Source organism: Engraulis encrasicolus, chromosome 14 (assembly GCF_034702125.1).
Source record: "Engraulis encrasicolus isolate BLACKSEA-1 chromosome 14, IST_EnEncr_1.0, whole genome shotgun sequence".
In the NCBI taxonomy this organism is placed as follows: Eukaryota; Metazoa; Chordata; class Actinopteri; order Clupeiformes; family Engraulidae; genus Engraulis; species Engraulis encrasicolus.
This window is the reverse complement of record NC_085870.1, coordinates 11,524,525-11,539,834: the sequence shown is the minus strand read 5'-3', so window position 1 is coordinate 11,539,834 and position 15,310 is coordinate 11,524,525.

Below are 15,310 nucleotides of genomic sequence, written 5' to 3'. Positions count from 1 at the left end.
ACCATCACACTCATAGGCACACACAACTCACACTATCCTGGCTTCTACACAGCGCTATACTTCATCCACACAGATATGCACACACGCACGCATGCCCACACATGCACTTGCACAGTCTTCAGCACCCAGGATACACACAGACTTTTTCAAATGTGCCCAGCAGCTACCGTATGGGATTTTGTTGTTGTTGCGATGTCCATGCAAATTTTCTGGTGTCAGGAGGTGTCTGACCCAGGCCGGGAATTAAACCCGGGTCGCCCGCATAGCAGTCCAGTGCCCCACCATTAGCAGTGCCCCACCATTAGCAGTGCCCCACCATTAGCAGTGCCCCACCATTAGCAGTGCCCCACCATTAGCAGTGCCCCACCATTAGCAGTGCCCCACCATTAGCAGTGCCCCACCATTAGCAGTGCCCCACCATTAGCAGTGCCCCACCATTAGCAGTGCCCCACCATTAGCAGTGCCCCACCATTAGCAGTGCCCCACCATTAGCAGTGCCCCACCATTAGCAGTGCCCCACCATTAGAACCACGGCTGGGCCCACCACTTGAGGTTTTAACCCGTGACCCTCCAGTCAACGCTACAGCTTGTCATGGGAGGCACAGTATAGTTGAAAAAGGTAGGTCTGCACACTGCCGATGAGCTCCAAAAATAAACTTTATTATTTAAAATGCAACGTTTCGATCACACTGGATCTTCATCAGGCATGCAGACCTACCTTTTTCAACTATCTGATATTTTTGTCTGGCACCTGCAACAAGTGTTTTTGGATGTGCGCACCCTACCCAAAACAGGCACAGTATGGTACCACTGAGGTCCAGCACCACTGTAGCAGTATCAGGCTTCAGGAGACAGATACTTACGTTCCTACCGCCAAACTCTGCTATTTGGCATCTGTTACATGTGGCTAAAGCCTCTACTGTCGACACCCATTGAAGCCACCAGAGCAGAGGGTTCTTCATACGCTGGCAGGTGTCCATACACAATACATCAGGGCTATTCAATTAGAATTTCATCTGGGCCACATTTTGAAACCAAGAACTGCAGTCGGGCCGCACATTTTCAGACATCACGACCACTGAAATGACACTTAAAATCAGTAGTCCACAAACAAATTTTAAACATGTTCCTCTAAGCTAAAACTTAACCACATTGAATGTGAATGTATAAGACAAGCAGAAGATTCACAAGCAAATAATGTGTTGTACTGCAGTAACAAAACTGAAATGTATACTGCTTCATTTGGGGGCCATGCCTGGGCCGCATGTGGACTGCATCTGGGCCGCATGTGGCCCTCGGGCCTCCAATTGAATAGCCCTGCAATACATGCTGGAGGTACTGTAAGCATGCTATCAGGGCTGCTGACAACTTTTGCTGGGTCTAGGACAAAGTCATCTGAAAGCCGTTGTGTACTGTGGATTGCTGTGTCACAATGACAATGGCAGTTGGAGTTTCCCCCACAACTATAGTATACTCTGTCTCTGCCCTCCTTCCTTTACGCTGTCTTCATCTGTGTTTCTGCACCACTCCATCTGTACATTCACCTCACTTCTCTCTCTCTCTCTCTCTCTCTCTCTCTCTCTCTCTCTCTCTCTCTCTCTCTCTCTCTCTCTCTCTCTCTCTCTCTCCCTGTTTACACTGATTCCCCACCAGGGAGAAAAGCATTACTTTGATGCCGGAGAAAATTACCTGCGATGCTTCTGTCCCCAACCCAAGCTTACATTGTTGCAGCCCTAGCATACCAATTTACACTGAATTCCTCTCTGCTCTTTAGTTTAGTGATCACTTTCACTTCACAGAATTGCAGTTGGAAAACCACTTCTCTTCCTTTCCTGTCAATGAAGTGTTGAAGATAGTGTGTTTACATGTACATATACAGTGTTCATGCGATGGGGTATTGTAGACAGTGAACTCAAAACTTCACTGGAAAGTCAGCAGACAGAAGCAGGGCCGCTGCCACCTTTGGTAGGGCCCGGAACAAACTCATATGAAAGCACACAATGCAATGTAATGAGGACCCACTGGGGCCCAGACAACTGACCTCTTTGTCCCCCCTTGTCGAAGATCCATTTCCTTTATTTATCATAACAAGGTCTCGATTCTCATTTCTGTGACAGGGCACAACAGCCACTGTACAGCTTCCTTAGTGATGTGTCTATTTATTTCAGTAGTTAGGAAATGGATCACACTCGTTTTTTTCGTCTTTCTTGTTCTTGTCTTTTTAATTAAATATTTCAGGGACTGATATGATATTTATTTCAGTGCCGTGTGGAAAAGACAAAAAGCCAAAGCATTTATGTGCTGCCAACATGGTGTGAATGTGAGTGTGGATGGGTGAATGTGAGGCAATGTAAAGCACTTTGAGTGCTCGAAGGAGTGGAAAGGCGCATATATAAATGCAGTCCATTTACACCATAATGCCCCATTAGCTCCCTTCACAGACACAGGTTCTCATTTCTTTCGTCTGTTCCCTCCATAATGGTGGCTAATCTGCACTGTATACACGCCGTGCATTCACACAGCCATCTCCGTTCCATAGCTCTGCTGTTTTGTTTCCACTGCCTGCTGTGCAGTATAGGGCCCATTAAAGCAGATCAGGCTCAGTGGAGGCCCCCTCATGCGCTGGCTCCGCTGCCTCGCTCACTCGATCGACAAAAGTGAGAGGCAACAACAACACAAGCGTTTTGTTTTTTTCTGTCGCAGAGATGAAATTATTGTTGTACGCAGTGGTCAAGTTGTAAAATCAAACCAAGGGGGATGGTCGGAGATTGATTGATTATTGGGGGTTCGGGGGTTTGTCCCCCGAGAAAAAAATGAAAATGTAGTTGTTAAATGTGCAATTTTAACACAATATGTGAAGAAGAGAAGCCTGTTTTAGAGGGGGATGATTCTTGACCATTTTCATTGAGGGGGATGATTTTAGACCATTTTCAATGTTGGGGGGATGGCATCCCCCCTCATCCCCCTACAACCCGAGCCCTGGTTGTACGTCAGTGAAGCGCACAGAGCTGAACACTTGTGCCCCTGTCCATCCATCGTCACAGGTGTTGCTGTGGCCACATTGTGGACATTTGAAGACCGCAGCATCGCAAATGGTACAACAGCAGAGCTGTGACAATGTTATACTCACTCACTGTTCCTTGCAGCGTGCACATGAAAATGTTGCATAACTGCATGCTCGCAAGTAGGCCCTTCATTGATGTGTATGAATTGCGGTCTTTCATGTTACAAACAAAAAGGCATAAGCGCATCAAAGGAAGCATTTACTGAGAGTCTCCATTAGATCCATACACGACTCATACTTCATTATTTCTTTACTTTCCCCAGTATTTCATATATACCTACGATATATCTTGAATATGAAGAATAGGCCTATGAATTTGAATATTTCTTCATTCACGTGTTCTACACATCATTGCATCACAGGCATCATCAATTTGCAATATCTCACTGTCTAACCTAAAGCTGCTATATCCCTTTAGTCTTAGAGAATAGCCCAATGCCATCATCTACACTTGAGCTGTCATATTTCACAGTTGAAAATGAATGAACAAACTCCTCCTGACAGTATTGGAGTGTTTATAAATTATACAAAGCATTATATCTTTCCCCAGCTCTCTTCAGAGCAGTCGCATGCTGTGTGTTGTTTTTGACACTAGGTGGCAGTTGCAGTGTGTTGGGTGTATGACATGGTGCATTTGTGGACACTTCTGCATATTACAGAGCAGTAGGCCTACACCGGGACACTTTTATCCAAAGCAATTTACAAATTGTAACAATGGATAAAGGGAATTGTTTTACAGTCCCTGGAACAATGTGGTGTAAGGTGCCTTGCTCAAGGGCACTTCAGCCAAGGATGAGGATGATGTAATACAGTGGTTCTCAACCTGTTTTGAACAAATGCCCCGTGGACCTCATCATAAGTCTCCCAACACCCCCTTGACCTCATCACAAACCTAATGCCCCCAATGGCAACTAAGCAGTAACCCCCCCCCCCTCCTCAGCTGTATATCTCAATGCCCTCTTAGGGGCCCCAAGCCCCCCTGGGGGGCTGTAGAACCCCCCGTTGAGAACCACTAGTGTAGACGAACACCCACATTCTTTACAATAGTGGGGCGAGATCTGAAACGGCACCTCCTGTAACATATCCATGCCCCCCAACCTAGGCTACAGCTGCCTAGAGCAGCACCACTCAATGGCGCCCATAAAATGTAAAACTTTGCAGTGTACTGTGTGCACTGTGGAGTGTTGTGTCACAACGACATGGGAGATTCCCTGTGAGTCCTTCACTGTCTGTTTCCCATCCATACAGTCAGACTTGGTTTCATGATGAACACATTTTTACCTACAAAACATACTAAAGCGAAACCAAAATAATGATAAAAAACTACAAAGAAAAACATTATTTAAAATGATCTGCTATGGGGAGATATTTTGGAGGCATCAATAAATGAGACATTCTCCTTTAAAGGGACACTGTGCAGGAAATGGTCAAAAAAGGTACTGCAACTATGCTGCTCATTGAAACTGGGCTGCCTATTGCCAAATTTGATCTTTACACGAAAGTTTACTAAGTAATTAACAAATATTTCCTAGTATGATCCAAGTAGAGTCATTTTTGCTGCTAAAAATGGCTATTTTTGGAAATTCTAAATGGCGGACCATGGAGAAGATCCCCCTTTTCATGTATGAAAAGTGCAATTTTTTCAGTCTTAATGAATACTTAGAATTTGATGGTGGTGGTAAGTATTCATGAAAAAAGGTAACATTAGTGAATGGGCAGCATGAATTCTGGAAATAAACAACTACAAATCTCACACAGTGTCCCTTTAATGTCCTGCACTTCCCTTTATCCTCAACACAGAGCAGAGTTGGCACAGTAGAAGATTATTTCCTTCAAAAATAGAGGAAGCAGCGTAGGGATTTGTGTGTGTGTGTGTGTGTGTGTGTGTGTGTGTGTGTGTGTGTGTGTGTGTGTGTGTGTGTGTGTGTGTGTGTGTGTGTGTGTGTGTGTGTGTGTGTGTGTGTGTGTGAGAGAGAGAGTGTGTGGGTGTGGGTGTGGGTGTGTATGATGTGTGTGTGTGTGTGTGTGTGTGTGTGTGTGTGTGTGTGTGTGTGTGTGCGCGCACGTATGTGCATGTGAATGTGAATATGTGTGTGTGTGTGTTGGTGCAGTCTGGATATATGCATGAATTGAGTGTGTGCAAGCTTGTGTGTGTGTAGTGTAATTGTGTGTGCTTGTGTGTGTGCATGTGCGTGTATATATGCGAAGAGGGATCTGTCACAGACACAGAACATGACAGGATGAACAATCTCCATTCTTCCTCTCCTTTAAAGCTTCTGTCGTCTTCCTTCTCCCTCCTCCTCCTCCAGTTGGCAGTGCTGGGCCTCTGTGCCGTTCCAGACCGCTGAGGTCCAGACTGGTCACTTATCCATCTGGACCGGGACCAGCGCTGGAGATCTCTCAGCAATTACACTAAGACTGGCTCACTGGTCCCAAGTCTGTCGGCAGTGAATGGGCCTCTGAATGGCTGTGGACAGGGCCGGATTAATGCACAGGCTAGATATGGCTGCTGCCTAGGGGCCCCCACCTGCCAGGGCCCCCCTGGTTGGCCAAAAGTGGAAAAATTCCAAGATTGTGACAAGATGCAATATTGAAAAAATAATCTGTGATGTTGAGTAGAGTTGGTAGACACGTTATCCTTAATTCCTAGCCTTGTCTATGTAATTCCTAGTCTATGTAAATTTATAAGGGAATTTGCCCTCTGGGGGGCCCCATAGTAACCTGTAGCCTAGGGCCCCCAGGCCACCTCAATCCGGCCTTGGCTCTGGAGTGTGTAGAGAGAGTGGAGCAGGCTATTGTTTCGTGAAAATTAAGAATTAGCTAAGGAGGACATGAGGTCTTTTTAAGTATGTTTTGTTTCATAATTAGTCAATTATGTCGGTACGTATTTAGTCTGCACTGACGGTTATTGTATAAGCATGGCTGCATGTTGAGGGAGGTTGCTGACTGTTTGTCTAAATAGAGGCATTTAAGTAGCTTCATAATAAGTCAATTATGTTGGTATACAGCGCCGCCAGTTATTGGCACTCTTTAATTTTATTTACAACGTGTGCAATATATCCAGAAATAAATGGAAATATACACAACTTTTACCATCAGGATCTTTTAATTGAACATTATAAGATATTTATAATTGCCAAGTATTTATTTCCAAATGCATTTTGTAATTTCAAGCAAAAACACAAAAAAGGGCATGTCCAGGAATATTGGCACCCCTCCTTCAAGGGTTAATTGCACACTATTAGACAGCAATGGCAGCCTCCGAAGGTTTTGGTTTTCATCAATGACTGTGTTCTTTCATTTTACAATCAATCCACTGTGCATTTGGATGTGTTCTTTGGGTTTTTGTCTTGCTGGAGTGCACATGATGTTCAACTCAAACCAAGTGTTCTTGCCATGGTTACAAATTTTCCTGTAAATGATGATACCTGTCATGTCATGATGCCTGTCATGATACCCGTGATACGGTCAAATCCTCCAATACCTGATGCAACAATAGGGTGACATAATATTATGGATCGGACACCATGCTTGATTTTTGGTAGGGTGTCCTTTTCCTTAAAGACTTTATTGCAGAGTATGCAAACATGCTGTTTGTGTAAGTCACTGAAAAACTGTGCTATTGCTTCATCTGACCTTAAAACATTCTTAAAAGGGCTGTGCTATGCCTGTGTTTTCTCATACAGCCGTCAGGTGTTCCCTGTTATTAAGCAATGTGGTCTGCCTTGGTCTCAAGGCACTACTTTGTGTAGTGTTTAACACGGGGTGCTTATTGAAAAAAACTACCCAAAACAGTTCAAAGTTGACAGTCAGGTCTGTAGATGTTAGCCCTTGTGTTTTTTCATTATTTGCACCGACTTCCAAATACTTTTATCATAATGTCTTCCCCTACCCCCCACATCCAAGGATGTTCTTTACAGCTCCATGTTTGGCAGATTTCTGAATAACACAACACAGTGTTGAAAATGTTATACCAAGGTCTTTTGAGATGACCTTTTATTATTTGGAGGTCTTGTTTTTGCAAATAATAGTATTTGTGGTGTCCTCAGGCAGCTCCTCTGTCTTCACATTGGTGAAAGACACACAAGCTGTAACAGGTGGTTATTTAAACAAAAATATCACAATTCCTTGCCTAATTCATGTTATCTGGGCAAAAGCAAGGAGTCAAAGGTGATTCCCATTTGCGATTTACCATAATTGAGTCAAATTAGGCTTCCACAATGGTATCCAGTAAAGGGTGCCAATACCAGTGATCCAGGGAGCTTTACCGTCTTCAATTTTTTCCCTCTCATAGTTTAGTATTTAATGCTGTTGATTATTTTTATATTAGTATCAACCACAAGCTATCTATAGAAAAATCATGGTTATTATATAGAAAAATCATGACCTTATTATTTGTTGTCTGGAGATATGTCCCATAATGTACTTAAACTTCAAGGGTGCCAATAGTAACTCGGCACTGTATATTTTATTTGGTCTGCCCTGATGGTTACTGTTTCTAGTATGGCAGCGTATTGCTATACTGAATTTGCTGACTTGATCTTAACAGAAACAATGAAATAGGATCATATAAAGCAGCATCTATCATTGTACACAGGATATATTGATCACCCCTTCTTTCTTCTTTCTTTGTTGGTTTGTTTGTTTGCTTGTAGGCCCTATCTTTCTTTCTTTCTTTCTTTCTTTCTTTCTTTCTTTCTTTCTTTCTTTCTTTCTTTCTTGTATACATCACTCTTGCAAAAGGATCTGGTGCCTGCATCACATTGCCTATTTAAATAAGGAGTGCGTCCTGCTGTATATACCTACCCCCACAGGATGTACCCAGTGCACTGCACACATACTGTTTGTGAAGACAAGACAAAGGTGAGCATTTGAAACTGTATTTGCCAAAGGGTATTAGGCTAGCAGTCCTTATTTCACCGCTGAGATCATGGGGAGCTGGATGAGGATGACAATTGGCATACTGGGAAAATGACGCTCTGACTGTGTGACAGCGGTTAATTCCAGCCTCATAATGCACACACCCCTCCGCCAGTAGATCACTAGTATAGTCGTTGAAAATACCTTACTACAGTGGTGTAGTCTAATTTTTATAGTGGGTATACTGTATATTTGAGCATTTTTTAAGTGGGTATACTCTATATATTTGTGCTATTCTAAATAATGGATCAATCAATTTTAAGTGGGTATACTGAAATCTCTACAATTTAGAAGTGGATATACTCCGTATGCCTGCGTTCTCCGTAGACTACACCACTGCTTCACTACCACAGTGCTACAACGACATTACACAGACTCTTCTTTAGACATACGTTACGACTTGGCCATTGCTATTCTGCTAACGGCAAATGCATAACAGGGGCCATGTCTTTAAAGGTACACTGCGCAGGAAATGGTCAAACAAGGTACTGCAACTATACTGCTCATTGAAACTTGGCTGCCTATTGCCAAATTTGATCTTTTCATGAACGTTTACTAAGAAATAAACTAATATTTTCTAGTATGGCCCAAGTACAGTCATTTTTCCGCAGCTAAAAATGTCTATTTTTGGAAATTCAAAATGGCGGACTATGAAGAAGATCCCCATTTTAATGTACGAAAAGTGCAATTTTCCCAGTCATAATGAATACTTGGAATTAAGGTGGTGGTAAGTATTCATGAAAAAGGTAACATTAGTGAATGGGTAGCATGAATTCTGGAAATAAATGACAAAACATCTTGCACAGTGTACCTTTAATGCAACCAGATGCAGACATAAAGGGCCATAGGTCAGCAAGGGGAGAGTTATGGGACAAACTGTACATATTGCTGTAACCTAGCAACCGCTAAAAGCTCCTTACAGTTTTTCTCGATTGGTTTGGCTAATTTCTCGAAACTGAGATGACATTCTCAAAAAAATACGGACAAATCTCCAAACCAACTTGCAATTTCCCACAACAGAATGGCATTTTTCATTGCTTTCATCAAATTTCAAATGCTTTGTACATGTCTCAAATGTTTAGTACATTTCGGCAGATGGCTATGTACAAGTACCCTACAGTTGACACATTGAGCATACATTTAGCACATTTTACAAATAAATTGTCCTTTCTTATCTAAACGAATTAGACAATTCTCAGTGTAATGGTTGCCCTCTCCAAAACATGTCAGCATGATTTCATTGTGTGAGTCATCATATGCAAAGTAGTCTACACAATTGTCAAAACAGTCAAGGACATAATATTTTAAGAATTTCTTTACTGTAAACAGTAAATTCATGACAGTGTTCAACAGGCCAGATGGTATTGTAACTTTACTAGTTTGTAGAAAATAATTTTACAACCGTGTATACTACAGTTTCCTCTGTTATTTGGTTAATTTCTTGACATTTTTTCAAACGGCATTCTGTGGAAGGAATTTAGTTTCGACACACGGGTAAACTGTTTTTGGAGTGATATGAGCAAGTGATGAGGATCCATGTAGTTATGCTGAACCATCCAGTTTATTTTGACAGATGGACTAAATGAATGCAAATGAGCCAAAGCAATTGAGAAGGATCTATACCATTTTGATGGTACTGACCATTTATGTGGGAGAAGGTCTAGTGATGATTCAAGAATGAGCTGTTTTGGGAGGTATATGACATTTTGCTAGTTATGTGATCTGTTGTGCAGAAGTGTAAGAATGTTTAGCCAAATGACCCAAAATTTATAGAGATGTCATCTCGGTTTCAAGAAATTAGCCAAACCAATCGAGAAAAACTGTAATAACACAAAATGACTAGTTTGCTTGTTAGCAGGCTACCAGAAGCGGCCCAGACTTTGTGAACAGGTTAAAAAAAGACGACATTTCAGTGAAAATGACAAAACTAAAAGGCTGCATAAATATGTATGCTGCTGTATATTATTAAACACAATGGTGCAAATGAACTAAATATGAAAGAATTAGCCATGGTGATGTCGCTTGTATCCTTTGACATGCCTGCACACATTTGTTATCAGTGGTCAACAAACCATTTCGGGGGGGGCATCAAAAAGCCGGTTCCATGACAACAGGCCTTTTGCACACAGGTTGCTAAGCAACTAATCCGATGGGCAAAAAATGGTCTCATCACTGGTGACGAGACGACGCTGGCCAATTATCTCCTACTGATGCCCTAAAACTGCTTTTGCGCTGAAGCACGGCTTCAAGAGCAGTGTTGGAGAACGTTGTGCACTTGTTCAATGAAATGCTTGAATTTAGCTGTGAGACAGAACACCTGCGTACGGCTTGAGGAGGGCTTAATTCAGCCTCAGGCTCAGCAGTTGATGAAAGTCACAAAATCATACTGTAGGCCTACTGTGAGTATTGTGTGTGTGTGTGTGTGTGTGTGTGTGTGTGTGTGTGTGTGTGTGTGTGTGTGTGTGTGTGTGTGCGTGCGTGCGTGCGTGCGTGTGTGTGTGTGTGTGTGTGTGTGTGTGTGTGTGTGTGTGTGTGTGTGTGTACAGTGTGTATGTATGTAGCCTATGTATGTATGTATGTATGTATGTATGTATGTATGTATGTATGTATGTATGTATGTATGTATGTATGTATGTATGTATGTATGTATGTAGCCTATGTATGTATGTATGTATGTATGTATGTATGTATGCATGTATGCATGTAGCCTATGTATGTATGTATGTATGTATGTATGTATGTATGTATGTATGTATGTATGGATGGATGGATGGATGGATGGATGGATGGATGGATGAATGCCATGGCTGTTGCATGCCTATGCATGTAACTGTTTCCTGTTTTATGTTGCTGTCATCTTTCTTTCTTTCTTTCTTTCTTTCTTCCTTCCTTCCTTCCTTTCTTTCTTTCTTTCTTTCTTTCTTTCTTTCTTTCTTTCTTTCTTTCTTTCTTTCTTTCTTTCTTAATACAGTCAGGGCTGGATTAATGCACAGGCTAGATATGGCTGCAGCCTAGGGGCCCCCACCTGCCAGGGGGCCCCTGATATGCCAAAAGTGAAAAATTGCAGAATTTTGACAAGATGCAATATTGAAAAAATCATCTGTTGTGTTGAGTACAGTTGGAAGGCATGTTGTCTTAAATTCTTAGCTTGTAATCATGACACTGTGTATGTGCATGAAAAGATAAAAAAAACACTATTTGAGGCACTCCTTACTAAAGTTTAAAAAGCCTTTATTAAATACTGGCTACATGCATGTAGCTTTTTAAACTTTAGTAAGAAGTGCCTCAAATAGTGTTTTTTTTATCTTTTCATGGAAGTTTGGACGCCCAAGTTCTTTTTGATGAGCACCCTTTTTTACTAACTGGATACAGGACCCAGTGAAGCATTCCCTTTTCTCTTTTTTGTGACTGTGTATGTGCATTTGTTACAAAATGTGCCTTTTGGGGGGCCCCACAGCAACCTGTCGCCTAGGGGCCCCAGGCCATCCTAATCTGGCCCCGGATACAGTTATCCAGACTCTGTCAGCTCGGGCCAGCCAGAGCATATCTATTGAAAGCAGGCTTGTACGGAATTCCGAATTGAATGAATTTGAATTCACAGTAATGCCATAATATGAACACTAGGTGGTGGTGTTCTATGTACTCTCAGTGGGTGGTGTAGCTTAAATTCAAAGATATTCAAGGTAATGACACCACCTAGTGTTCATATTATGGCATTACTTTGAATTCAAATTCATTCAATTTGGAATTTTCTACAAGCCTGATCGAAAGGCATCATCTATAAGCCTAGACAGTAAGTTTAGTTTCTCTGGTTTGGCCACATGGGAATCAGTTCCGTACTCATGAGTATGGCATGAAGGCACGCTGCTATAGCTCTCTGCTCAGAGGTCAGTCCAGGCTACAGAGCGTTTCATATGAGATGAGCTGAGGTCAAGACACAAAGCAGCTTGGCAGACTTGAGGTGAGTCACTCCGGTGAGATTATGAAGGAAGGTGTTAGACCACGAGAGAGAGAGAGAGAAAGTGTGTGTGTGTGAGAGAGAGAACGAGGGAGAGAGAGAGAGAGAGCGAGGAGAGAGAGAGAGAGAGAGAGAGAGAGAGAGCGAGAGAGAGAGAGAGATGCTGAGCATGAGCTGTCAAACTTCCCCTAGCACACCTAACATTTTTGCAGTAACTTTTGTTTGCTTAATCCATGAATTTCTTCAGCTACAATAAAACACTTTTCCTGGCCTCTGGTTCTGAGAACATTGAATCAATGTTTTGAGTCGCACCCATTCAGATGACCGTCCTGCACAGCCAAAGCGGTCATCAGCCCTGATTCTGAGTAATCTACAGTGCCCTCCATTATTATTGGCACCCCTGGTTGAGATGTGTTTTTTAGCTTCCAATTATTATTATTTTTCTCTAAATAATATGGGACCTTAATGGAAAAAAGGAGAAAAATCCAACCTTCAATACAAGTGCATTTATTCAGTGGGGAAAAAAATCCCACATAAAGAAATAATTATTTGACATCAAATAATGTGTGTCACAATTATTAGCACCCCTGTTGTTAATATTTTGTACAACCCCCTTTTGCCAACAAAACAGCACCTAATCTTCTCCTATAATGTTTCACAAGATGGGAAAAGACAGAAAGAGGGATCTTCAGCCATTCCTCTTTGCAGAATCTCTCTAAATCATCCAGAGACCTGGGTCCTCTCCTCTGTACTCTCCTCTTCAGCTCACCCCACAGGTTCTCAATGGGGTTGAGGTCTGGGGACTGAGATGGCCATGGGAGGAGCTTGATTTTGTGTCTGGTTAACCATTTCTGTGTAGATTTGGCCATATGTTTAGGGTCATTGTCTTGCTGAAAGACCCAGTGACGACCCATCTTCAGCTTTTTGGCAGAGGGCAACAGATTTTGATTTAAAATGTCCTGGTATTTCAAAGCATTCATGATGCCATGCACCCTAACAAGCTTCCCAGGGCCTTTGGAAGCGAAACAGCCCCACAGCATCACTGACCCACCCCCATACTTCACAGTGGGTATGAGGTGCTTTTCAGCATGCGCATCTTTCGTGGCACGCCAGACCCACTTAGAGTGTTTGTTGCCAAAAAGCTCAATCTTGGTCTCATCTGACCAAAGCACACGGTCCCAGTTGAAGCCCCAATACCGCTGGGCGAACTCCAGACGTTTGCGTTTATGATTGTGGGTGAGGAAAGGTTTTCTCCGTGCATGCCTCCCAAACAGCTTGTTGGCGTGTAGACAGCGCCTGATGGTTGATTTGGAGACTTTGTGACCCCAGGATGCTACCATTTGTTGTAATTCTGTAACAGTGAGCTTTGGAGATATTTTGATTTCTCTTACGATCCTCCTCACTGTGCGTGGTGGCAAAATAAACTTGGGTCCTCGTCCAGGCTTGTTTACCACTGTTCCAGTTGTTTTGAACTTCTTAATTATTCCTCTCACAGTAGATATGGGCAGCTGCAGTTGAGTGGCAATCTTCTTGTAGCCTCTGCCTGACCTGTGAAGGTCGACGCACATCTGCCTCACTTGTATGCTGTGTTCCTTTGTCTTTCCCATGTTTAAGAGTGGATAAGAGAAATGGCCTCGGTGTCACGTCATAGTTATACCCCAGGGAAACAGGAAGTGATGAATTACTAATTAAATGTTCCTACATACTCTGGTAAACTTTGTAAACTACTGTAGAAATGACAGAAATGCTTCAATTATATTTATTTCCTGGGAATTGTTAAGGGTGCCAATAATTGTGGAACAGGTGATTTAATGAAAAATAATTATTTTTTAGTCAGGGATTTTTTTTATTTTCCTACAATTCATTTGAGTTGAAGGCTACATTTTCCTAAAATTTTTAGTGTGACAGTATTCTTCTGCAATAAACACTGAATTTATTTTAAGGCTTTTAACACATCTCAACCAGGGGTGCCAATAATTATGGAGGGCACTGTATTTATCTCTCTCTATATATATATATTATATAATTTTAGTTATTTTGGGAAGACAGAGCATGTTGATGGGAGAGATGGGGGTTGTGTTGTGTAAGAAAAAAAACAGCTATTGCTGTCAAGTCAGGTACGTACAATATACATAATTTTTTGTAGTGTTGTGCATTGGCACTGCCCTCACAATTCGATTTGATTTCGATTCTGGAGGTAGCGATTCGATTCAATTCCACCATGCATTGCAATGCATTACATTTCTACTGAAAGCAAAGCAAATGTTTCATCAGTCATGATGAGGCAATACAAGTAGTCAGATACTGAACAACATTTTATTAGCTGTTTTCTGTATCAGTCTTGCGGTTTTCAATGCTTTGAAGTGCTTTTATTTAATTCAATATTCATTCACTCCTGAAATATCCATGGATGTAATTGAAACTTCAGAAAATTGCTGCATCGATTCTGGAACTTGCCGCATTGAATTGAATTGTCCATGCCCCGCATTGCTGAATCGATTATTGTTGACACCACTATTTTTTTGTAGTTTTCAGTCAACACTGAGTCAACAGCACATCATTATTATCCCGGGGATGCCTGTAATTAGCTGTGAGTGGTTCAGTTTGTAATGGATTTTCAGAGGCTTCCATCAACATTCAGCGCAGTGCTCCATAAGCACCATCTACACTTCCTATGTAGGAGTTTAAAGATGAGATGGCATAGAGTCCATATAGTAAAATTCACCATATAATCTGTCCATACAATAGTTTGTTATTATGAATGAATGCACAGATACTGTAGGAATACAAATACAGACATAAAACAGCTAAGTAGTTTGAGGTTAATGTTAGCACAAATGGTAAATGGTAGCACAATGGAATGACCGGGACAAACTGACAATTCCATCATGACCACATTTACATATTCACAAAGGTTAGACAATTTTCATTTCTAATGATGACTTTCCCAAAAAATATTTGACTTCACTGTATACAGATCACGAGCAACACTCAATATGTCAAAGCCACAAGAGAAGGGCAGTCATGGGGAAGAGGTTAGGGCGTCACACTTGTAGCCCAAAGGTGGCCGGTTCAACTCCTGTCCCGCCAGGTTGGTGGGGGGAGTAATTGTTAACCTGTGCTCTCTCCCATCCTCCTCCATGACTGAGGTACCCTGAGCATGGTACCGTCCCGCCGCACTGCTCCCTTGTGGCGCCATTGGGGGCTGCCCCCTTGCATGGGTGAGGCATAAATGCAATATCATTGTGTGAAGTGTGCAGTGTGCAGTGCTGTGTCACAATGACAATGGGAGTTGGAGTTTCCCAGTTGGGCCTTCACTTCACTACAGATGGCATTGTGTAGCCTCTTGAAAGCCGCCAATAGAGGTC